The following is a 25,958-nucleotide window of genomic DNA, read 5'->3' as shown; positions in this document are numbered from 1 at the left end:
CATCATAAAGCTCTGCATGTTCAGCAATAATGGTAGAAGCAAAACGTTAGGAGAGACAATAAAATAATGGCAAAAAGGATTAGGTCCTCTTCCAGAACCAGGCCTTGTCCCTCTCCTGTCTTTCTTCCAAGCAACACTCTCCCAAGGGGATGTATCAAAAGTCACCATCTTGCTCAGCGTGGCAAACTCGCCCTTTCCCACCTCCTCTTTCTCGCAGCACTGTTTGAGGGCCATAGGCTGAAGGGAAGCTGAACACTTCCGACACTTCTTTCCTCAAGGCCGCAGGCTTAACAATTTGTTTTAACAAATAACTTCTCCCCAAACTAAACGATGAATGCTACTCCTGGCTAGGTTATTCTGTACCTTGAGTACTGGACTCTTGGCCATCTTAGTCTTAAATGGAGTTCAAGGTTATTTTTAGGATATTGCACCACAGGTCTCCACGGGTCAGAAAAACAGAATTTGGCCTGTTGTCCCAGGCCGTGGTATTAAACAGAAAGGGACTTCAGTTCACATCCTGGCCTTGGCCTTTCCTGGCTGTGTCACCTGGGACAAGCCACTTGGCTCTCTGAACCTGAGTTTCCTCAACTGTGAATTGGGACAAATGTCCATCATTAAATGAGATGGTTCCCGTTGACCATTTGGCACATGGCATGAGCCTAGTAAACTTCCACTCAGCCATCCCTTCCTGCTGAACCGGCAGCAGATCAGTGGTGTTTCTGGATCATTAAGTCATATTAACAAGCTTTTTAAAGCAAACTATCTCATACCAAAGAAGACACAGGTCATGTTATTAACAATTATCTCCCAATGTCTTAGGCTAAAAGTTTAGGGATTCTTACGGTTTCTAATGTCGAGCAAGGGGGGGAAACTGTTGCACCATGAATAGCCCATTATGACTTCTCCTTGCACAAGAAAAAAATAATTAATATGAGATGCTAATATCTGAATCCCTTATTTAGTGCTCCTTGTCCAGTGCTTCTCCAGTTCTGCAGATGCCCATCACTCCAATAATGACTTTTAATCTCAGTGTATATGAATTTATAAAATGACCATATTACCACATACATAGGTATGCATGTGTATATACATATACATGCATGTATATGTATGTACATATACACATACATGTACCTACAGACCCAGATACATAAGTGCATATGCTCACACATACCCACAGGGTGACAGGAAATACTGGAATACGCATACTACGTAGAAACATGCTTGACATTCAGGTCGTGGTGTGAACATCACACACAGACTTCCATTTCATTTCCTCTTTGTCCCCATGCAGTGCCCAGGGGCCTTCTGAACTCAAACATCCAGGCCCACTCGGAAAATCCTCTGTCCAGCTTAGTCTAGAAAAGGGAACTTCTCATGAAATCAAGTGTCCTACATAGGAGAAAGTTGGTGCATCTCAAAACTGGGGTCTAAAACCACCGCAATCCAGGAAGCCAGTGAGGAGTGTTCAGAGTTTAAGATTAAAAAGCTCCTGCTGAACACTGTCTCACCAGTGAGTCATCCGTGATAAGAAAATTCTTCCCTGATCTACAAACACCCTCAAGAAAGCTGTCTTTTAGTCATTTACTCCTTGGTATGATTTAATCAGATAGTTTTAAGGAAAAAAAGTGATCATTGTAATCTATTAAAATCGCTTGTAGTTCAGTCACACTGGCGGCCAAATCATAGCTCCTGAAATATAATTAAATAAGTAATTGTCACATAAAACAGTGTGCACAGCAGGCATTACAAAGGACTCACAGGACTCCACAGTATTTTTTTAACTAAGACCCCAGTGTGTCTAAATTAATGACACATTTTTTTCTCTCATGAAGTCTTCATTAGTAGGGTCTATTATATGTGTGGTTGTGTGTCATATGCCTGTGTACGAATAAGAGATCAGCCCAGTAGCAAGGCAAGCCTTGCTTCAAAAGGCAATAAAGTTGTCCATTCAAAAACAAAAATTGTTGTTGCTTATAAACTTAAAGATATAATAGTCATTTTCTGTATTGAGACCAGTTACTTCACAAGATTCGTTTAAACCTCTATTCTGGAACTAGGCAAAAATACAGTTTTGTTTTTAAATTATGCCCTCCCAAAAATAAGTATGCCATTTAAAGATATACATTTTTACTCTATGACTGGAGTTTTCCAAGAGAGTTAGACAGGAAAAGAATGTCAATCCAGATGGTTTTCCTAGCAGCCATCATCCCTGAAAATAGTCACAACATTCCACACTGGAAAGAAAGAAGGAGAAAGAAAACCAACAACGCTGAGGCCCTGAAATAGATAACCAGCTAAAGTAGATATCCAATAAGATATCAGAACACTGTTCACATGTTCACCAGTGGCACCTCTTCTGCAACAGTTCCATTATGTGCTGTCAAGAAAAATTATCTTAAATTTGGGAATAAGTCAAAAATATGACTAGGTAAGCACATATACTAAAACTGGAACAATACAGAGAAGATTAGCATGGCCCCTGTGCAAGGATGGCATGCAAATTCGTGAAGTGTTCCATATAAAGAAACACATATATATGACTAAGTGCCCAATCACGGTCACATAGAGCATTATCTGGCAAAGCCACAAATGGGCACCTGATGCTTTATGGGAAATAAATTGGCAATATTTACTACTCTTTAGGGTCCAGACTATAAAGTCAGATGCTAACTTGTAAAAGATAGATAAGCTGCAAATTATTTCTGGCCCATTGTTTTGTCCCATAAGCCAAAGGTAATGGTTTTACCTTTATAACATTATATAACATCATATATCTCAACCGTGTCTCAGCAAACCCTATTTGGGCCATGCTTTGTTTCATTGACTATTTATACTCAAGGATCCATATGCTCCTTTGAATTAGCTTTGCCATCCTGCCAATTCCCTCATTCATTAGCTAAGTAAATTTTGACACATGATCACCATAAGAAGAGCCATCATTTTAACTTACTGAAAATTGTAACATTGAGACTTTATTTACCATTTGGTCCACCCACCTTCTTGTCCTGGAAACAAATGCCTGCTCTTTTCTTTCTCACTGATGACTGAGCTCGAAAGTTATTTCCAAAATACCAGGAAGCCTGGGAAGGTTCCATTTGGCTCACACAATTGCCACTGATCCATCACCACTGACCAAAGTCACAGCAGCTCCTCCTACAGAGAGCACCAGACAGCTCTGACCCCACATCCTCTGACCAGGTTAAGACTCCGCATTGAACCAAGGTGCACAGATCTGGTCTTCCATGGAAGCAGAACAAAATCCAAGAAACAGAAAGACAGGACACACTTGCATATTTAAAGTCCAGTATCCTTTTTCTTTTTTGCTCCAGGCATTTAGTTTGTACCAGACGTATTATTTGTTTCAAAGTGTGTATATCATTGAAAGTGACAGAGCAAGGCTAAATGCATAAAGCAGGGGGTGTCCTCAAAAGCACAAAATGGAGTGCAGAATCAAAGGAAGCCAGGGACCAGGGGGAATGAGGGCATGTAAGGGCCCAGGTGGGAAACACACTTCGTTTTGCAGAATCAGCCTCCACTCTGCCTCACCTCCCACACACTGGCTGTTCTAGTGCTATAAGCAGACTCCCAGGGAGTCTGGAAGTGCCAATACGCAGCTAAAAATTTCTGCTAACTTACTATTAAGCATACCAAGAAAAGATCTGACTCAAGGAAACACCTTACTGAGTTTTCCAAAAAAATAAAATGTATTTTTCAAAGCAAGCCACAAAGTATATGGGGTGGCTACGCTCAGAGTATTGCCCCAAAGGGACAAAACCTATAAATTCCATTTTTTAAATTGCTGAAGTGAACACTTACCAGCTATTTGGAGAAACTCGTGATTGTTATTTACAGATGAACTAAATGGGTCTTGAACATGGGGACTCAGGAAGAGCCACAGGCAGGTTCCCTCTGTCCAGTCTACATGTCTCTGGAGGAGTGAGTGTTTTCTCCACACAAATGTGGACCTACAATCAGGCATGACCCAAGGCACAGCATCTGAATTAGACCCCTCTCACGACTGACTCTAGATCCTCTTTTCTCAGGAACCACACGGAATATTTCTTCCTCACGGAGGGTAAGACGTAGAAGCAGTCTTCCTTGTTCTGTATGTCACACAGTTCAGAGCCATCAGGAGTCACTCCTGCCTCTGGGCTGTGCCTCAAGGTGGCACACAAGGAATAGCTGTAAAAGGTCCAGAGAAAGAAAACTCTTCTGGATGAAGAGAGGAGATGCCTCAAACCCTAATCCCTTTGTATGAACACTACCTCTAGACACATGTGAACTTTTAAAAAGGCAGCTATGATATATGCAACCCGTGTTCACTGCAGCATCATTCATGGTGGCCAAGGCATAGAAACAACCCAAGTGTCCTTTAATAGATGACTGGATAAAGAAGATGTGGTGCATACATACAATGGAACACTACTCAGTCATAAGGAAAGATAAAATACTGCCATTTGCAACAACATGGATGAATCTTGAGACTATCATGCTAAGTGAAGTAAGTCAGACAGAAAAAGTCAAAAACTATATGATTTCAATAAGTGTGGGATATAAAATTGAACATATAAGAAAAACAAACAAAAACTCATAGGCACAGACAATATGGTAGTATCAGAGGGAAGGAGGGAGAGGAGTAAAAGGTAAATGGGGTCAAATATATGGTGAGGGAAGAAGATTTGACTTTGGGTGATGGGCACACAATGCAATATACAGATGATGTATCTTAGAATTGTATACTTGAAATCTATATAATATTATTTACTAATGTCAACCTAATAAATTTAATTTTTTTTAAAAAAAGACATCTATGAGTCAAAAAGATAGCTGTTCACCAGACCTACCCATTCTCAGCCCCAGAATCTTGACGCTTAGGAGGCCATACCCAATCTGGGAGACTATATATAAAATAATTTATTTTTTACTTAAGATTTGATGAATATGATAAAATATGGCTTAGGCCATGAAGCCATAAAATATTTAATATCCATAAATGGATAGCATCCATACAGGCTACAGAGCAGGTTATGATATTAGTGTCCAATTAGTCCTCCATATGTACATGGCAACACCATAACCAATGACCAGTGACCAAGGGAGGGCCCCTATAATGACTCAATCTAGATCCTCTGTTCTCAGTAATCACGCAGGTCTGCACTACAATGAGGAGCCTACTTCTGACTTATTTTTGGACCAGAGAGAGCCCTCCGTCTTCGTTGGGCACAGTCAATGAATGGTTATAAAACACTGAGTCCTCTCTAAAGGGACTACTCCATGTCCGCCATCTTTCTTGTAGTTAGCTTCTCTCCACAGGAGCAGCATATTGCTGAGTGGGTGACACAGAGTTCCTAAAACCCTTATGATTTCCTAAGTGATATGAGCACTAAAGAGCATCTTTTGTTCTAATATTTGATTTGTGACCCTGGTTCCTGACACATAATTCCTAAATCGCTGGGTGATAGCAGTATCTCCTGTTCTAATAAGGTGATTCCTGGACAGCTCCTGGACCGAAGGCTAGTCAACAAAAAGACCAAGCCATAATTAGAAGCTTGCGATTTTCAGCCCCACCCCTCATTCTCCAGAGAGAGGAAAGGGGCTAGAAATGGCGTTAATGATTAATCATGCCTAAGTCTCCATCAAATCCAGAAAATATGAGGTTCCAAGAGCTTTTAGGTTGGCAAACACGTCCTGGGAGGGTGACATGGCCCGCCTCCACAGGGACAGATGCTCTTGCACCAGGACCCTCACAGACCTCGTTCAATGGATCTCTCTATGAGGCTGTTCATCATCATATCCTTTATCAAATCCTTAATAAGTATATGTTTCCCTGGGTTCTGTGAGCTGTTCTATCAAATAATCAAATCCAAAGAGAAGGAGGTCATGGGAACCCCCAATTTGTAGCCAAGTCAGGCAGAAGTTTTGGGTAACCTGGGGATCTACTACTTGTGATTGGCAGCCTCGTGAAACTGAGCCCTCTGCTTGTGGGGTCTGATGCTATCTTCAGGCAAATAGTGTCAAATTTGAGTTACATTATAGGAAAACAAGCTGGTGTTTGAGAATTGCTTGTTGTGGGGGGGGGCGCGGAGGGGGAGCCCACACATTTGGAGTCAGCAGCATTGTGAGTATGAGTAGTGTGAGAGTAAAGGAAAAACACAAGAGGAAGACTGAGTTTTTATCTACACCCTCTTAGCAGAAATTTTCTTCTTGTTTGGTGGGTAGTTAAAAATGGGTCCTCTGGCCCTAGCCAGTTTGGCTCAGTGGATAGAGAGTAGCCTGTGGAACAAAGGGCCCCGGGTTTGATTCCTGTCAACAGCATGCACCTCAGCTGCAGGTTCCTCCCTGGCCTGGGCCCTGGTAAGGTGTATGTGCAGGAGGCAACCAATTGATGTGCTTCTCTCATATCGATGTTTCTGTCTTTCCCTCTTTCCCACTCTCTCTAAAAATCAGTGGGAAAATATCCTCAGGTGAGGATTTAAAAAAAGAAATGGGTCCTCTGTTATGCAGAAACTTCCTGAACAGCACCGCTGCATACACATTATGAATATTTTATTAGTAAGTAAAGATAAAGTTACAGAGAGCTATGTGTGCCTTGCTAAGGTGTTTGACGTTTACCCTGTAGGCAATGAGAAGCCATCAGAAGTTATCCAGTCAGCAGGTGACAATAAGTTATCATTAAGTTAACTTAGGTAACATTAGCAGTAGTGTATATAAAGTAAGGAGAAGCTGGTAAAGAGACTAGATAGGAGACACTAATCTACTAATTCAAATTTATTTCATTATAATTCTGAGTGTTTTTTCAAGCAGGAAATTTCTTTTCAAGATCTACCTCAAAATCCCAAAATTCACTCACTTCCACCTCAGTGGCACTATTTCCCTGGTACTAGTCCTCATGAGAACCAGAGAAGGTGATCTTGGACATCAGTAGGTTGTAGGTTTGTTGGCTGCCCAAGAGAATACTCTTTTTTTTCCTTTTTTTAAAATATATTTTATTGATTTTTTACAGAGAGGAAGGGAGGGGGATAGAGAGTTAGAAACATCGATGAGAGAGAAACATTGATCAGCTGCCTCCTGCACACCCCCTACTGGGGATGTGCCTGCAACCAAGGTACATGCCCTTAACTGGAATCGAACCTGGGACCCTTCAGTCTGCAGGCCGACGCTCTATCCACTGAGCAAAACCAGTTAGGGCCCAAGAGAACACTCTTATCTCTATCACCAGAAGAGACCAGATCTAGATTTCTTTCTAGCCACTGATCCCTCTAATTCTACAATCCAGGTCATATACAAATAGTCACTTACATATATAAAACACAAAGCTCCCTTTGTAAAAATAAATGTAATCAGTGTTTTAGCTTTGGTATAACAGTTGCATTGTGATCCTTAGAGTCCAATGACCAAGGATAGTATTTGTCCAGTTTCTGACTGCCCCAAAAGACCACCATTTCTTTGGTCACCTCAGGACTCTCCACATCCCTACACACATGATTCAGTGGACCAGCTTCCAGCTGGACACTCTAATGAGGCCATCAGCCTCCCAAGGCAATTTTCCCCAATCATAGAGCCTCTAAAAAATCTATCATGGGAGGAATATTAAGTGGCAACATTATTATCCATGGGAAATGTATAGTTAGGGGAAAAGGTGAAAGTCTAAACTCTCAAAGGCAGTATAACATAGAGGGAAGTCTATAAATTTCAGTATCAGACAGACTGGATTTCAGTCCCACCACAGTGTGCCTATGGGCATCTCATCTTACCTCTCTGAGTCTCTTTGCACATCTATAAAATGGAAATAGGAACATTACCTTGCAGAATTGGGGTGAAGATGACAGATGACATATGTGAGGCACCTAACGCAGTCTAGTACCCTGAAGGAATGGTGGTCATCAGGGCGGCTCCCGAGTATACTGATTCTCCTCTCCTTTCAGGAACACGGTAGAATTGCACTTTCTAGCTCCATTTGAAATAAGTCTTGGCCATGTGCTTGTGCTGGCCAAGGAAGCTTAAAGAGCCAAAGATGTATTCATTCCCTTCCCACTACTATGGTGGACATGGAAGCATGAACATGGCACCTCCCTCACCCTGGATCACTATGTGCCAATGGTGAACAGAAAGCCCTACAGACCCACAAAGGGCATGACAGCATGAGCAAGAAAAGGAAGGTGGTAAGCCACTGAAATTTGGGGGTTCTTTTGTTACTATATCATGACCTATCCCATCCCGACTGAGAGAATAAGTAGTCAATGAATTCTACCTAATGTGATTTTGTTTTTATTATTTCAAAATGCCACCTTAGAAAGGAAAGTGGAAATGCCTGACAAGTCAAAGATTCTGTCTGAACTCAGTAAAGACTGATCCCACAGTGGCTGTACCCATTTATATTCCCACCAGCAGTGAATGAGGGCAATCCCTCTTCTGAGTATCTACCCAAATTTTTTGAAAAAAAATTATTTGTAAAGATATATGCACCCCTATATTCACTGCAGTATTATTCATAGTGGCCAATACATGGGAACTACCCAAGTGTCCTTCAGTAGACGATTGCATAAAGAAGATGTGGTATATATACAGGATGTCCCCAAAAAATACAGACACACTTTAACAGCCGATGGCTCAATTGATATTTCTTTCTTTTCAGATTTAACCCATTGAAATGAATAATTATTCAAAGTGTATATACATTTTGGGGACACCCTGTATATACAATGGAATAGTACTCAGCCATAAGAAAAGATAAAGTACTGTCATTTGCGACAACATAGATGGACCTTAAGAATATCATGCTAAGTGAAATGAGGCAGTCAGAAAAACTTAAGAACCGTATGTTTCAGTAATATGTGGGATACAAGACTGAAACTCACAGACAACAGTATGGTGGTAACCAGAGGAAAGTGAGATGGAAGGGCCAAATGTATGTGAGAGAAGATGATGAGGTTAGGTGGTAGGCACACTATGCAATATACAGATCATGTATCATAGAAATTTACCCTTGAAACCTAGATAATCTTATTAAACAATGTCACTACAATAAATTTAATAATAATCATAATAATCGCAAGACAGATTACCAGGCAAGGACCCTGATACATTAGTTATTAGAGTTAAAAGGAGCAAAAATAATCCCAGTTCCTGAATCTGAATTATGCTCCCATGAATTAAGGACTTAAAGGTCACATTGAGCACAGGAGGATAAATACACAAAATAGTGTCTGCAGACTAAAAGCTCTAGAGCGCTGGACCCCAGCCAGAGCAATCATAATCCAAGAATTGAGGTCAATAGCCCTGGAAAATAACTCTTAAATATTTCCAGCCTTTAAAATTCCTCAATGGACCAGAAAACATCTGTTTCCTAATCTGGTGGAAAAAAGCCTCATTGCTAAATAGTAGTCAGCACCCCTAAAGCATGAAATCCATTGCCATTTTCCCGGGCAAAAACAAACACACACATTAACCCTTCTCCCTTGTTATCTGCAGATGCCACCAGCTGTGGATGTCACTACAAGAGGGGAGTGCTACAACCAGAGAACGCAATGCTTCACTTCCCTAGAAGTTGCCAGAAACAGCCGGTACGAACTTCTAAGCATCGACATCTAGTCCTTACACCCATATGATGTAGAGGAAATAAAATATGCTGGACAACTGAATAAAAATAATCTTTTTTTAGCCAGTGACTTAATGCAATATGAAGAACATAAGCTCCAAAGCCGAACAGACTCAAGTTCAAATCCTATCTTTACCATTTAGCTGTGTGATCTTAGGCATATTACCTACTCTGAGACTCAGTTTATTCATAGTCAGAATAGCAACAATAACCGCCAGGCATCCGTGCTCACGTGCATTGCATCTTTAAGTCCTTACAATAGCAGATGAAGGAAAGATTTATATGGATCTCAAAGATGAGAAAAGATGAGGCTCTAAATTACCAGGAAGTAAAGCCAAGATCCACCAGATCCTCTTTATCTTTCTACCTTTTCCCCAGTGGCGTGTCTGGAATATTCCCTCTGATCCTGGAATCTCCAATAGTCTTTAAAAGACTGCCGGGACATATTTTGATGTTCATACTAATCTTCCTACTTATCTATGGAGATGTAATTATCAACATAAAAATATACATGGTTTTAGATATAAATACAGGGGGAAATGTTAACAGCAGTTGTCTCTGGGTGGTAGAATCATGAATGATTTTTAATATCTAAGCTTTTTTTAAAATATATTTTTATTGACTTCAGAGAGGAAGAGAGATGGAGAGATAGAAACATCAATGATGAGAATCATTGATTGGCTGCCTCCTGCATGCCCTGTACTGGGGATTGAGCCCACAACCCAGGCATGTGCTTTTTGCCGGAATCGAGCCTGAGACACTTCAGTCCGCAGGCCGACACTCTATCCACTGAGCCACACTGGCTAGGGCAATATCTAAGTTTTTTGTATTGTGTCTATTAAGAGTGCATTTGTTTGGCAAGCAGGAAAAAAAATATTTCTCAAAGCCATAGGAGGAGATTATTGGGCTCTTTTTAATTTTTTTAACATTTGCATATTGTTAAAAATGAGTAAAGGTATTTCAGTCACTCAAATTATATTTCTTTGGTTTTGCTTACTTTAAAAAAAATGCTCAAATGCTGTAATTAATGCACAGGGGGAAAATCTAGTCTTCACTTAGAGCTGATTAACTTAGGGTTTTTTCAATGTTGTGAACAGGCTGCCATAGCCCTGGAGGACCTGAAACAGTGAGCATTTACCCCAAAGGGATTTGGGGATACCCACAAGCACAGCTCTAGGACTTGTTCCCACAAGACGATAGGCTGGACTGTGCTCCGAGAGCCAGGTTCTTCCAAGCTCCTCCTGACAAGCCAGTGACCTTCCCACCCTTCTCAAAGTGGCCATTTTTATACAGAAAACCAGGCGTCGGTCTGGCTTAGCTTCCCACATTACTCATGCAGTGACTGATGATTCCCTAGGGGCATCAGAGCTGCCCAAATGTCCTCAGAAAATTCAAGCCAGGACTAAGATGTGGCCCATCCTCTTTGATTCTTCCCAGGCATAGAAGGAAACACTATGGGCTATCTTTGGAGCATCCTTCAAAAATCATGTGCCCTTTGGCGCAGCAGAACTAAAGTTAGTTCTCACTGTCCCGAACCAAAGTCAATAGAGCCACAAGAAAGCTGTGTGTTTGGACCACACTGACCCAAAGTGGCGGGCTAACACCAGGTTCTGGAAGTCGTATGCCAAGAAACAAGAGGCTAGGAATCTGCTTCAATTTCACTGTAAGATGTTCTTGGGGCTACTGCCTCTGCAGCCCCGGGGTGAAATTAAGCACTGGGAAATATTTGCCTTCCATAGTAACCAGTGACATTTTTCTCTCATGGTTAGATTACATTTCCTTTCTCAACCTGCCTTCCAGGAAGCTCACAAATGCATGGCCCACCCACAACAATTGTGCAAGTCATACAGCCTGCAAGCTTGCTTTCAGTTTGTCCCTATGTTCCTGACATTCCATTTAACCTGAGTCTTACTTGTATTATTCTTAATATTCTTACTCTATTACTACTTGTTAGCTAACTCAAATGCCATGTGAAATATGTTCAATATAAATTAACAAGACATTGCTGGCCAGCGCCAGCCATGCCAAAGAGGTGCCATCCAGAGGGTCTGCCCCAAAAGCCACCAGAAGGAGCCTGTCCTTTCCCTCCACAAACTTGTGTCAGATTCATGGTAGTTCGCCATTTGAAATTCATTCATTTAACACAACTACTTTCTTCTATTCTTGGGAGACAAAGTAAATACACTGGGAAGAATGCCTCCCTATTTATCCTTGCAAAGGAGTTTATCATGATCCTGTGCAACCATACCTCGCTCAACACAGGTGTGGGCTTAGGAAAAGAGAAAACACAAGGATAATTGAATTTGACGAAAGATTTAAGGAATGTTCGGGCATCAAGAATATTTGCACAGTGAGGAATCCGCTTTTCTGGGACAAACCAGCTTGCAAACTACAGAGCTATTTGACACAGGAGAGGGCGTGGGAAGGGGCTAAGATTCATTTACCTACTTCATAATGTCGACAAACATTGAACTCAAGCCTAAAAGTCTGTGGTGAAGGACCTGATGCTTCTAGTAACTGACACTTCATAGCATTTCAGAGTTCACAGGAGCTCTTTATAGATATTATCTCATTTAATCTTCAAAAAGACCTTGTAAGCTTACCTTATTCTCCTTATTACATAGAGGCCTGGTGCATGAAAATTCGTGCACTTCAGGGTCCCTCAGCCCGGTCTGCACCCTCTTGCAGTCCGGGAGCCCTCAGGGGATGTCCAACTAATGGCTTAGGCCCGCTCCCTAAGGCCTAACATGACCAGCGGGCCAATCAGGGGACAGTGCAAGTGCCCCCGTCCCCCATTATGCCACCACCAGGAGGCGACCCTGGCTGGCAGATCTGGGGACAGTGAGTGGTCAGCCCTGCCCCAAATTGCCCCCGCCACTGCGGCCGCCCATGGCCTCCCTCTGCGGGAGGCGACCAGGCAGGCAATCAGGGGATGGCGGCCAGCCCCCATCGTCCAGCTGCTGGTCGCTGCCGCCCCCCCCCCCACCCCCTCGCCATCCCCTCCCTCTGCCCGCTGGCTCTCGCCTTGGCTGGCCTGGCTCCACCTGCTCACCAGCCCGGCCCCCCGCCGACCGGTTGTTCTGCCTTTCGGTTGATTTGCATATTATACTTTTATTATATAGGATATGAGAACTGTGGCTCAGAGAGATCAGTAGCTTATCAAGGGCACACAACTTATTTAGTGGCAGAGGGGAGACAAGAACCCAGGTCCCTTCCACCAGAAAATGGCCCACAGGACATAAACATGTTGTTGAGATAGAGCCTACCAACAGGAGTCCCCGGAGCAGGACGCCCCACTGTGTGAGGCCTCAAGATCCTGGTGGCGTCAGTCCACGCACTCTGCCTTCAATAACCCCAAACACTGCTGAGCAAAACTACAACCCACACTTGGAAATAAAAATGCCTGTCTGCCACAGCCGACATCCACCCCACCCCTCCCAAAAAAACACACCTGCAAGTAGGAAAGTTCTGGTACTTTGCACCCATTGTTCTTCATTACTCATGTACAGGAAAGCATTTCTGAGGCACCCGAGGAGGAGGTGTTAAATTTACTGCCTTCCAAATGTTCTAATTTATTTATAATCAAGAATATGTGAAAGGAAAGGAGAATACAGCCCTGAATAGTCAATGCACCTCCCTCCCTTCCTACCCCCCCCCACCAAACACACACACACACACACACACACACACACACACACACACACACACTATCAACCTCCAAGCCCTCTTCAGAGGGCAGATCATGGTTCTCAAGAAATGAGAGCTGAGCAGCTGCCTTCCCCTCCGGCCTGGGCTCTGTGGGGTGGGTCTGGAGGCCCTGAGGTTGTGGCTGCATCCTATGGGCTGAAGTCCATTCTCATGCCTAGCAGACATCTACACCAAGCAGAAAGGGATCCAAACCCCAGACCAGACAGGCAACCAGATCTCGGGACCGAGAGAGGCTGGATGATGCTGGCCACAGGCCCAAGGGGCCGTGATGGCTGGGGTGAGATCCACCACGGGAGCAGGATCACAGGATGCGGATGAAGACCTGGACCTCAGGAAGTCCAAGAGTCAGCCCAGAGCATTGCAGACAGTCCCCGGACAGAGCAGGATGCACCCAGTGGCAATGGAGGAGACCAGAGGGCAGCAGAGGCCACAGATCCCAGCCTCACTGGGGCACAGAGCAGGAGCGTCTGGCCTGGGAGGCAGAAGTCAGGGTATCAAACCCTAATGTCTGCTGAGTAAAACTCCAAACAAATGACTTGTCCTCACTGTGCCCACGTTTCTTAATCTGAAAATTTGGATATATGAGACCTAATTCACAGGATTACTATGAGCATTAAGTGAAATGATGTTCACTAAATGCCGATGCATTATCTGTCACATGGTAGGTGTGCAATAGATGCTTTTTTCTTATAAGACTCTACTGGAAGTAACAAATTCTCAGTGCCTAACCTAAATATACAGCCTACAGATATGGGTTTGGGGCTTTATTGTTTTTGTTTTAGTTTGAATACCTAAAAGTTGGTTCTTGGGTGTGTACCTGGTATTGGGACAGTATCCACAAATTACCTGAAAGATGGGGGAAATGTGTGGCTAGTGATGGACATTACTTTGAATAAAGCACTTTTGATGTTTCTCTTGAAATTATCGTGTTTTCTTTGATTACAAAATCCACATTATTAACCGGTGCACCTGGTATATGAGTCCTGTTTCAGTGTAACTTGCCCTGAAGCCTTCACACCTTTCTAATCTTCCTATAATTATTGCTAAATTCACTAAGAGACATTACATCACATACCTAAAAATAAACATCTTTATCTGATGAGGAGCATGCCATCTCTGCCATAGTCTCCACTACTCCCTACTGTCTTGCCCCTGGCCCAATGTGCATATTTATGCTATCTGCCTGGCCCTGTAGGCATCTGAGTCTGTGACCCTTGCCCTTGAGCCAAGAATCAGAGCAAGTGGCAGACAGAGGCCGAGGCATATGAGAGGTGAAGAGCAGCAGCTCCAACATCCCAGCCCCCAAACCATGTCACAGCCAGCCATGATTCCATGACGGCCACTGTACTGCTGAGAGTGGCTAAGTTCCTCAGCAGCAGAGCCAAATCCAGCACAGCAGCTCTAAATCCGCAGGCACCATGCAACTGGTAGCCTTGGCGAGACAGCGATCTTTTGGGGTAGCCAATGCAAGGAGCAAATCAATATCAGCTCCATCTCCAAAGTTCCACTGAGCCTCAGAATAGAAGCAATGACCATGTAAATTAAGGCACTTGGGCCATCCTCCAATCCCCTCCCCAAGACCTCAGAGGGAGAAAGATGCTTAAAATCTAGTCCGATTTTCACTTTACTTTAGCCAAGCTGCCTTAAGCTATCCAAACCTCAAAAGCATCTCATCTCCACAAATTCCCAATTATCTTGGCAGCAGCAGTACGAGCTGTGACCCACAATCTCTTCTTGGGATTTCTTGCAGCTCTATCGACACGGCTGGGAGAAGCAAAGGCAGACAGACCCTGACAGCACACCAGCCCTCTTTAGAGATCCCCGGGTCTCCCATGGCCTGTGGTCTTTCCCAGCTTGTAGAAGTGAAGGTCTTGTTCATATGAAACACGACTATGTTCATGAGTGGTACCTTGCTGAGCTGCTGCAGGCTGCAGGGTAATAAAAAAGGAAAATAGCATTTTTTTTGAGGGGCTACACTAGGGTTCTCATTAAATGCTCTGTGGGCCTAGGGGCCACATTGAAAATATTTAACAACAGGGACAGCAAGGTGGCACAGCTAAATCAGAACAATTGGCCCACCAGCCAAAGGTCCCTTGGAAAGAGCATCCATTTATGGTTTTGAAAGCCAAGCATATGTACTTTAAAATATAAAAAAATGTAAAACCCTAGTCCAGAACTAGTGAAGGGCTCTACAAGCATTGATGCAGCCTGCTGAGTGGCCAGGCCACTGCCTCCGAGGAGACAGAATGAGGTCAGTGAACAGCTGTAAAATATCTTTTAGAAGAGGAACATCTGGTCTCGCTCCAGGATCACAGAAGTTTCCTGGCTGAACTCTGGGGTTATGGGGTTCACTGGTTTTATATAACAGGCCATATTTCCACTGGAATCATACTGCCATCAAATTATAGAACAGGACTTTAGAAATCAAACCCAAACACAGTGAGATAGGCTGGCTAGTGACAGAGCCAGTCCAGAACACAGGCCTCTGGCTCCCAGTCTGTGGATATTTATTTATTTATTTATTTATTTATTTATTTATTTATTTAAAGCAGAAAATGAATTGCCCTTATTACATTACTAGAGGCCCGGTGTACAAAATTCGTGCACGCGTGTGGGGGGGGTGGGTTGTCTCTCAGCCCGGCCTGCACCCTCCCGCAATCCAGGACCGCTGGCTCCTAACTGCTCACCTGCCTGCCTGCCTGATTGCCCCTAACTACTCTGCCTACCTGCCTGATCGCCCCTAACCACCTCTGCCTGCCTGATCGCCCCTAACCACTCTGCCTGCCTGCCTGATGCCCTTAAATGTTTGCCTGCCTGCCTGATCGCCCCTAACCACTTGCCTGCCTGCCTGATCGCCCCTAACCACTCGCCTGCCTGCCTGATCGCCCCTAACCACTCGCCTGCCTGCTTCATCACCCCTAATTGCCTTTGCCTTGGCCCCCGTCACCGCAGCTTCATCCAGAAGGACGTCCAGAATGACTTCCGGAAGGTCATTCGGCTGTCCGGTCTAATTAGCATATTACGCTTTTATTATTATAGATGTTGTCATAGGTCCATTTGTATTGTCCCGCAACACAGCAGATCCAGCCCCAGAGTCAGCTCCCTAAGGCAGCAAGCAGGGCTGGGACTCCAGAATCCAGTATGGCATGAGGTGGAACTGGCTAAGAGGTGGTCTTGGGGCCCAGGCAGGCTGTTCTCTCTGGCCCAGCTGTAGCCCACAGTCTAGGTGGGGCCCAGGATGGCCTGAAGCTCCTGGGCCTTGTCACCAGGCAGTGAGCCCAGTGCTGAGTGGAAGCTGTCAGTGTGCTGTTCGGCCAAGAAGGTCAGGAGCAGCAGCAGTGCGGCCTTGGCGTCTGGTGGGATCTTGTCGTCAGCCTGAATGAGGCTGCAGATGCACAGGAGCTCCGGAGCCACATCTACAACCTGGTCAGGGCTGCCTTGGTACAGGAGGCCGGAGAGGTAGCCTATGGTGACCCACTCCTCCAAGTCCTCCTTCAGCGGCAGGGTGTGCGGCAGAGCAGTCAGCACGCGGGGCTCTGGTTTCCTTGTGGAACTGGCCATCAGTAGGTGGGCCAGCGCCCCACTGATGTTACCATGGGCACGATCCTGGAGCTCCCATGCCCGCATGGGCAACAGCAGCCCCACCAGCTTGGAGAAGTGTTCCCGGACAGGGCAGCCCCCATGCTCAGCCAGAAGGTGGCATTGCTCCGCACTTTGGGGTTGGTCTCCCCGGCGGCCTCAGCAGCACGGGGAGCAGGCAGGACACAAACTGGGCTGAGGCAGTACCCAGGCCCCGAATGGACTCCGCCAGCGTCCGCACTGCAAAGGACTTCTCTGCCACTGTGCAGCACTGTTTCGTCTTGCAGAGCAATAATGGCAAGAACCCAGCAAAGAAGGGGGCAAAAGTGTCTCCCCCTCGCAGCTGCCAGGGCAGGAATGGCCTCCCCGGCGTACTCTAGCAACACGGCGTCACTGTCAGCCCGGTCCTAGTCCCCCTCCTTCTCCTCAGTGCCCTGACAGGCTCTTCCTCTGCAGCACGGCCTTGAGCATGTTGCAGAGCTCAGCAAGGCGCCCAGGAGGCTGCAGGTGAGGGTCCCTCAGCTGCGCAGCCCCCGTCAGGGCCTCCAGCCCAGCCATCACCACTTGGCGCTCCCGCTCCCCGCTTACCGCCTGCATGTAGGACGGCGCCCCTGGGCCGGGGGGGGGGGGGGGGCTGCAGAGCAGCCGTGTTGGGTTCTGAGGGGCACTTTGCCAGGCCTTGTGCAGCACACAGCGGAACTGTCCCGGAACCTCAAGGGCTCCTTTCGCACATTCAGGTGGGGGCACTCCAGAACTTTGAATACTTCTTCAAAGACACTCTCCATGTAGGGAAGGAGGGCCACACTGGCGTTCACAGAGATCTCCCCCAGGGCAGCACAGGTGTCTCCCTTCTCATCGAAGGCAGCCTTCTCCACGCTGCACCCTGAGATCTCCGAGTTACCCTCCTCCTCCTCGTCCTCAGCCATGAGCTCCTCCTCTTCCTCCCCATCGCTCTCATCATCAAACGGAAGGAAGGAGCTGCTGCTGTCGTTCTGAGGCACAATGCCCTCAGTGGAACGCAGTGACAGCATGAGTGTAGGGATTTCTGGCAGGTAGGGTGCCAGGCCCTCACCCATCGGCCCCGATAAGGCTGCAAACAGGCTGCATGTGCAGCACCTCAAGTGAGGGTCGTCTACCTGGTCACATAGCCCAGGCCCAGCTGGCGGTATTCCTCAGCCAGCGGCCTCACGGTCTCCCCCACTGCTCATGCCAGCACCCCCAGTGTCTCCGGGCTCTGGATCCGCAAAGGCTGAAGGACCATGTGGCCTAGCCGGTGCTCCATGGCGGTGGGGAAGTAGGGCAGCAAGGAGGCCTGGGCAGCCGTGGCAATGGCCCCCAGGGCGCTCACAGCCAGCTCCTTGGCCTGGGGGCTGCCGGGGCTCCCCGGGGGCTGCAGCATACACTCCGTAAGGTCCGGAAGTAGGGCTGCACTTTCGGCCCTAGGTTCTCCACGAAATTTTCAAGGGCGTAGCAGGCCCTGGCTAGGTGGTGTGCGCGCCCAGGAGACACTGACTTCAGCTCGGCAAGGAGCAGTGGCATCCCCTCCCCTGAACAGCTGCTGATAGGAGGCCATGGGGTCTCTGAGAACCGGCCCAGGGCAAGCAGTGCAGCACTGCGCACAACGGATCCTCCAAGCCCTTGCACACAATCTGCAGTCGTGGGGGCAGCAGTCTCTGGCTGACGTGGTCACCTGCTCCATCGGACAGCGCAGCCAGCACCAGCAGCCCAGCCTGGCGCTGGTGGGGGTTGTCACTCTGCCAGGCCTCTTCCAGCATGGGCATCAGCGGGCTAAAGGGCTTCTTGGGGGCAAATGGAGTGCCAACATGTCCACAACCTGTACAGCAAAGTGCCTGGGTGTCTCTCCCACCAGCCCAATCTCCAGTTCTTCCTCCTCTGATTCCCACTCCTCCGGATCCAGCTGGCCCAAGGGGGGCCGGCAGCCATAACGGGGAAAAGGGTGTACAGCAAGGTGGGCAGGAGATGATTCTTCGGTAAGGCCTTGCTCTTGACTCTGACCAAAAGAGTGAGGCTGCAGAGCATACGTACATGTACTGCACCACCCAGAGCCACGTCTCCAGCCACCCTGAGGCAGAATGTGGGGATCTCAGAGAGCTGGGAGGTGATGACTGAAAGGGTTAAAGAGAACAAAACGGGGCGGAGAAAGACTTATTGTGCTTAGCAGATATCTTGCAGAAAGCTTGCAGCCTTGAGCACAGAATAGCTCAGATAACCAGAAGACACCTGGCATGGGAGGAACCAATGACCTGCCGGACCCTTAGTCAACAGAGCGGCTTTCAGCCAGCAAGGATTATAAAAACCTCTTTCTCCCTGCTCTCTTCGCTGATGCTTTTCTCGGTCTCAGCCCACCTGCACCCAGGGGGTCGGAATAAAATCTGTTTTGATACATTCTGGCCTCATGTCACAAGTGCGCGACCCTGGCCCATTCCGGACCTTTCAATGACAGGCATCTCTGACTCCAGCAATTCATCCAGGGCCTCCAGGGCCTCACAGGCCTTTGCCTCATCTACAGAGATCGGAGTCTGCAAGGCGGCGGTGAGCTTGGGCACTACCATCTGTGCTGGAGGCAGTCATCAGTGAGAGGGCGGTCAGAGCGCACGGAGTAGGAGAGAAGCCCCGGAGAGCCCACCTCACCAAGGGTCTCTCTTATCAGCATAGCCCCGTCTCTCTCAGGGACGTGGGGACTGTGGGGACTGTGCTGAGGACGCTGCATGGGCTGGAGCCAGGCCTCCAGCCTTCCTTCCGAAAAACAGAGGCTGGGAGCTGGGCCAGGCTAAGGCTCACACTGTGCGCTGTCTCTCGCTGGGGTCATCGGCACCAGGGATCGAGGCTCTCCCCGTGCGGGGCTCCGGGCTCCGCCGCCAGCCTCCGCCAGCAGGCATTCAGTCGCCGCAGGGCAGCAAGGCTGCCTGCGAACTGGCACCGGCGGGTCTGAGGACTGGTCGCCGAGGCCAGCAGGTCGCAGAGCGCGGGCAGTGCCAGTGCGGCGGGTCCGAAGGGCGGTCTGCAGCTGCTCGGTGGCCCTTGGATGTGCTCTTGTCCCGCAGCAACTAGTCCCACAGGATCTGCGGCAGCATCTGCTCCAGGCCCCGGGCTCCGGAGCAGCCGTTGAGCGGCCGTTGCGTGGCCGGGAGGTGGGAGGGACCGCACGCGGAGGCGCTCCCAGCCTAGGAATCTTGAGACCACAAATGGCCATCCACCTCGCTCGGGCCCTGCTGACCCCCATGACGTCACTCACCGTTGGCCAACCTGAGCTTCGTGGAGGTGACAAGAGGTGCACACACATCTCGGCGCTAAAACCACTTTTGTTGGTGGTGGGAATTGTGACCAAGGCCCAGACTTCCTCCCGGAGCTCTGTAAGGAGGTCCGGGGGTGAGGAAGGGAGGGCTGGGGCTCACTGAAACGTCCCTACAATGCTCAGCTCTCCGCCGGGGATCTCTGGCGTACAGGCGTGCTCTCATTTCAGTCTGGGCTGCTCTCTGAAGACTGCACTGGAGGCATTTACTGTATGTATTTTATGCCGCAATTTTTTTAAAGCCATAACATGTTTATTCTTCCAGTGAATGCCCCTCTACAAAGCCTAAGCTGAAATGTAAAGAGATTCACAGAAGCACCCATAAAACACACACACACACACACACACACACACACACCCCAAGGCTGATGCAACCTGACAATTTTTTTTTAAGCTGAAGCAAGTAAATTATATGGCAAAGCCTGAAATGCCTGCCCCTCCTCCAGGCATGCAGTCTGTGCACACACGCACGCACGCACACACACACACACACACACACACGCACACACACGTGCAGTTTCAGCTCCTCAGACAGTCTGCCACATGCCACAGCCTCTTTCCTAGATATATTGTGACAGCCACTAAGCTAATGAGACCCCAACTGTCACCCTCAGTTTTTACATTTGTTTTTTCGTGTTTTCTTCCCAAGGCCATTGCCCAAAAGGCAATTATGGACAGAATGCATAGCACCAGCGTTCTTCCTCCTCCTCTTTGGAACAGCAGGTCCCCACGTGGCAGCGTGGAACAAAGAGCCTCAGCTCCCCAGAAAGGGAGGGCTGGCCTCCAGGCCACGGGAGCCAGGGTCTCGGTGGCCACCGGGTCAGGTATTGATCGGCCATGGCTGCTGCTGCAAAGCCCGCCTGCCCATTGCCGTGGGCAGGAGAAACGGAATTGTAAGAAACTGACTTTCTAGAAAAACACCATGCTGAACTCAGAGCCAGCCACAGGGACATCAGAACGCTTGCAACGGGGAGATAATTCAAAGTGGAAGCAGTGTAAAAATCACCATTTCCAATTGGACGGGGTAGAGGGCAATCTCTTCAAATGGATAAAATGTAGACAATGAGGCTTTAATGAATGCCCATTTAATAAGTCCCCGCAGATGAAAAGTGGTATGTATAGAAGCTCTGTGGCATAAGCAACCCACTGCCAAATTATCCTCAATCCAAGAGCACTGAGCTCAGGTCCCCTAAACTACAAGCAATAGGTTTGCTTGTTTTTATGATGGGGAAAATAATTACACACACACACACATACACACACACACACACACACCCCTTACCTTTCAAACAAAGTCAGCGGACTTTTTCATAAAGGATTATTTTTGAACACTGGAGGAAGACCGGCTCCTTCAGTGATTATTTTGAAGAGGTGGATAAAGGGAGATTATATTGTCCTTTGTGCGTTTCCCTATTTTCCATTATATGCATGTGCTTATCAGAAAGGCTAGTTTTTGAACTTCTTTTAAGAGCCATAGAAGACAATGTTAAACTGCCTCAATGCACACATACACACACACACACACACAAATACACAACAGCGCACACATGTAAACCCTGACTACTCCCGTCATGTTCCATGTTAATGGGGAGCAAGGATTACCTTGCCTGGGTGGTTGTCAGAACCACCATGGAGTGTGGGCTGCTGTCAGCCCAAGTGAGTGCCTGACAGGAATGCTGAGGCGAACCTTCCGCAGAAACACCATGGCTAGCTTCTGCTGAGATGCGCTGTGAAGTCAGCGTGAAGGTGCACCGGCAGGAGAGCTGGCAGGGATGAGGTAAGAGGAACTAGGCGCTCCCCTGCTGAATGAGAGTGGGTCACAGGGTCAGTCCCACAAAAGCGCATTCCCATCAGCGTTGGTGCCTTCCCTGCGCCTCACTCTGACAGATGAAACAGCCTGTCAGGGTGTCTGTACATTATTAATAACTATTTCAGGGATCCCCCGTGAATTCTGGGTAGTTTGTGAGTTTAAGTCCATTTCCCAGGACTTGATTCGTCCTCACAAGATACCAGCTGGGAGATGGGACCACTCAAGAGCCTTGGCCCCCTTTCTTTGGGCTCTTAGCAGCCACGCTGATGGGGAGCAAGGGGAACATCCCTGGGCTTTCCTCCAGCAGTTCTGTCCTAGCCTCCTGGACCTTGGACGTGAACGGCTGTCCATCTCTACATCAACATCGTCCTACGTGACACAGGAGGTGTCTAAAATCTGGAACAAAAGCTACGCTCAAATTGGTTTGCTCAATTTCAAATTCTACTAGTCCAGATTCAGCAGCTAAATTACCCACCCCTTATTAATGAATTTGTGAGATTCATGTAAACCATGAAATTACATTTCTATATTTTTTGAAGTTCCACTTGATTTTTTGTGGATGGACTCTTTCTTTCTCGTGCCCAAATGTATTATTTTTTTCTCTGAAAACTGGAAAGTTAGATATTACTTCTTAAGGTAAGAGTTTCTTGGATTTTTTTACCTGATCTTAAGTATATATGTGAAAGAATTATCACCCAGAATTTTATTCACCTTAAATCTTGGATCTTATATCTGAATTCTCAGAATTAGGTTCATCAAAATAGCTGCAAAGACTCACTCAGAAAACTAATGTAACCCAAAGCAATATATACATCTGTTTCATTCATTTCTAATTGACTCAAGAGTAAGAATATATCTAATCTTTATTATATACTCTCAAAAACATATTGACAAACAGATTCTTGGAATCAGGAAAAAGGAATCTATAATAATAAAAGGGCAATATGCTAATTAGACCAGACATCATTCTGAACGTCCTTCCTGACGAAGCCGGGGCCAGAGGAGGGAAGCAGCCCGGGTCCCAGGTGCCTGCTGGCAGCCGGAGGAGGGAAGCCTGGGTCCCAGGTGCCTGCTGGCAGCCGGAGGAGAGAAGCCCGGTTCCAGGTGATGGAGGGAAGCCGGTGCCAGCAGCCGGGGGAAGGAAGGCCTACTCTTGCACGAATTTTCGTGCATCAGGCCTCTAGTCTAATATAGAAATGTACGAATAAGTTCCAGCTTCGCACTGTATTGAGCACTTGAAGTGTGGCCAGTGAGACTGAGGAACTAAACATTTGATTTTAAAAATGGATGCCTAATTCAGTTATTGGAAAAATTTACATTACATGTGTGGCTCACATCATATTTTTTGTTGAACAACACTGCTCTAGCTAGCTATATATGGTGAGGTAACTGACAACAATAGCATATTATTCATTTATTGTCTCCATATAGTAACACATCTTTTGTAGCTGTTGTACAATAGCCTTGTTTATTATTTTCCCACACTCTTTTCATTCTGTCTCTAAATAGTAAAGATGTGAGCCGTGACTGACTGCTACCCTAAAGAAGCAAAGGTTGTTCTACTACTGACAGTGGGCGGTAGTAAATGTCACTCATCCCAGTTGCTCCCATACAACATGGCTCCTGGGCTGGGAAGAAATACATGACAGACAGCAACAGCATTGCTAGGGCAGGCTCAAGAGTTACACCCACATTGGCTGTCTTTCACAAATATACAGTATTTATAAAGCGGGCCATTGAGTATGACACATAAAGAAAACATCTGGTCTTACCACAAACCATAAAAAAGTCTTTTTCAAGTTGTATGCTCTGGAGTACAGGTGGGAACTGAATTTTATCATAGACCCAATCACCTATTTCTATTTCATGTTTTTTTCCAGTTACTGAGAAACTTCCCAAGGTTCCTTTTCCCCCACCATCTGAAAGGTGGGAGACATCATCAGTTATGTCACCCGTTTTCTGGGGTCCCATGGCACAGATGATGCACCAGATCACACCACCCACCAGCCACCATCCCAGCAGCTCAAGGGCCTTTATGCCTATTCATTCGTTTTTACAAACATTTTGTGGGGCCCACCGTCTGCCAGACTCTGTTCTAGGTACTGGAGTGAGGCAACGGAGAACAAGGAAAGTAAAGGTTATCTTCTGCATCTTTTTGTGATTTCACAGAGCTCTGACTGTAATATCCCAGCAGTAAGCTAGAAACACAAATTAACTCTTCAGATTACTATGCAAGATTTGATATACACAAGAAGATAAAGAAAAATACAGTGACAACCATGCAGCCATCCCTCCTGAATTCCATCCCATATGCCCCCTCTCCATGGACTCCACTGAATTAGTGTTTATCATGTCCTCACATTTCTTTATACTTTTACTACAAATTCATGTACCCCTAAGCAATATGTGGTTTGACACGTTTTAAAACTACATAGACATGAGTGTGTTTTAAATACTAGATGTTTTTAAAAACTTACATAAAGTTAAGATAAATAACTATCCTGACTACACTAAAAATCTCAACAATTTACCAAGTTTGCTGGCAGAAAAATAATTTTTTCTTTTAGTCACCAGCCAAGTCACATATAAATGAGTATAAATTTAAATATTACATATAATTATGTATGTTCATCTACAGTACATAGCATACAGAATAATAGAAGCTCAGTGTGCTCAATAATCGTTTAAAACTTTGAATGGGGGTGCCGAAACCGTTTTGGCTCAATGGATAGAGCGTCGGCCTGCGGACTGAAAGGTCCCAGGTTCGATTCCGGTCAAGGGCATGTACATTGGCTGCGGGCACATCCCTGGTAGGGGGTGTGCAGGAGGCAGCTGGTCGATGATTCTCTCTCATCGATGTTTCTAGCTCTCTATCCCTCTCCCTTCCTCTCTGTAAAAAGTCAATAAATATAAAAATAAAATAAAATAAAATAAAAATAAAACTTTGAATGGGCAGACTGGAAGTCACTTCCATATGTGCTTTTTTTTCCCTAAAATAAACTTTAAATTAAAATTTTGGAATGGTACAAAATAGGGTTTCCAGTGCAAAAAAAAAGCCCCCTCCTGCCCTTGCCCACAGCAGCCAGCAACCCTCCCCATAGGTAAGCAACGTCATTTCTTATGTACACGTCCAGAGATATTCCACATAAACAAGTAATCATGCTTATGTTCTGCCCCATTTTTTAACACAAATGGTAGCAACTTGCTATTTTCATTTAATGGTAATCTCTGAGATTCTTCATATTGGTGCTGATGGCCAGAGGGAAGGGGGAGGGGGCTGAATGGAAGGGGGAAGAGGGGAATGGGGGCATCTGCAATAGTATCAACAATAAATATAAAGAAAAAATAATACCCACAACACAAATTCCTAGAAATGGAACTGTTGATTCAAAGAGTATATATAAGTGAGTATATATTTATGTGTATGTATAGATATTATAAAAGTATCCTCCATAGTGGTTATACAATTTAACTTCCACTGGACATGTAGGAGAGCATCCTCTTTCCCTGCCCCCTTGCCAACATAATGTACTGTGCGTTCTGTTAATCCAGCTAAGTGATAAATGATATCTCATTAAAATAGTAATTTATGAATGTCTTAAATACTTTTAAAATAATTCTCAATTTTAAAAGGAATGAGCACAACTCAGTACAACACAAGCTAAGGGATCTAAGAAGCCTAATGAATGACGCACTGAGTTTGTTAAGAGGGAGGTGCTATAAAATTCAAGGCATGGCACTACTCTATGAAAGGCTATATTAGCTTCACATGAGCAACAAAGACAAATATGTCATTACAGCATTGCCCCACCTCTCATAATAAACTAATTCATAATGATGACACATGTATAAGCTTTATAAAACCTCCTAGAGAGAGAACCACCCAGCAGCTGTCTAAAGTTCAACTACTCAGAAATATCAATACTATACATGACAGTCTTCTCTAT

General features: G+C 46.1%; 1 protein-coding gene and 1 pseudogene across 2 annotated transcripts in view; both read right to left on the bottom strand.

Moving 5' to 3' along the window:
* The window catches only part of FRMD3 (FERM domain containing 3), a gene marked incomplete at its 5' end in the record, with an annotated part of 240,885 nt that overhangs the window by 149,558 nt on the left and 65,369 nt on the right, over positions 1-25,958 (bottom strand). The gene's annotated exons all lie outside the window — the stretch shown is intronic.
* On the bottom strand, positions 16,498-20,192 carry LOC307111083 (importin-4-like; annotated as a pseudogene). Its single transcript has 2 exons — positions 19,323-20,192; positions 16,498-19,014 (listed from the first exon to the last, which is right to left on the bottom strand). The product of its transcript is annotated as an importin-4-like (transcript).

This window comes from Cnephaeus nilssonii, assembly GCF_951640355.1.
Source record: "Cnephaeus nilssonii genome assembly, chromosome: 14".
NCBI classification, from domain to species: Eukaryota; Metazoa; Chordata; class Mammalia; order Chiroptera; family Vespertilionidae; genus Cnephaeus; species Cnephaeus nilssonii.
This window is presented reverse-complemented; position numbering and strand designations above follow the sequence as displayed.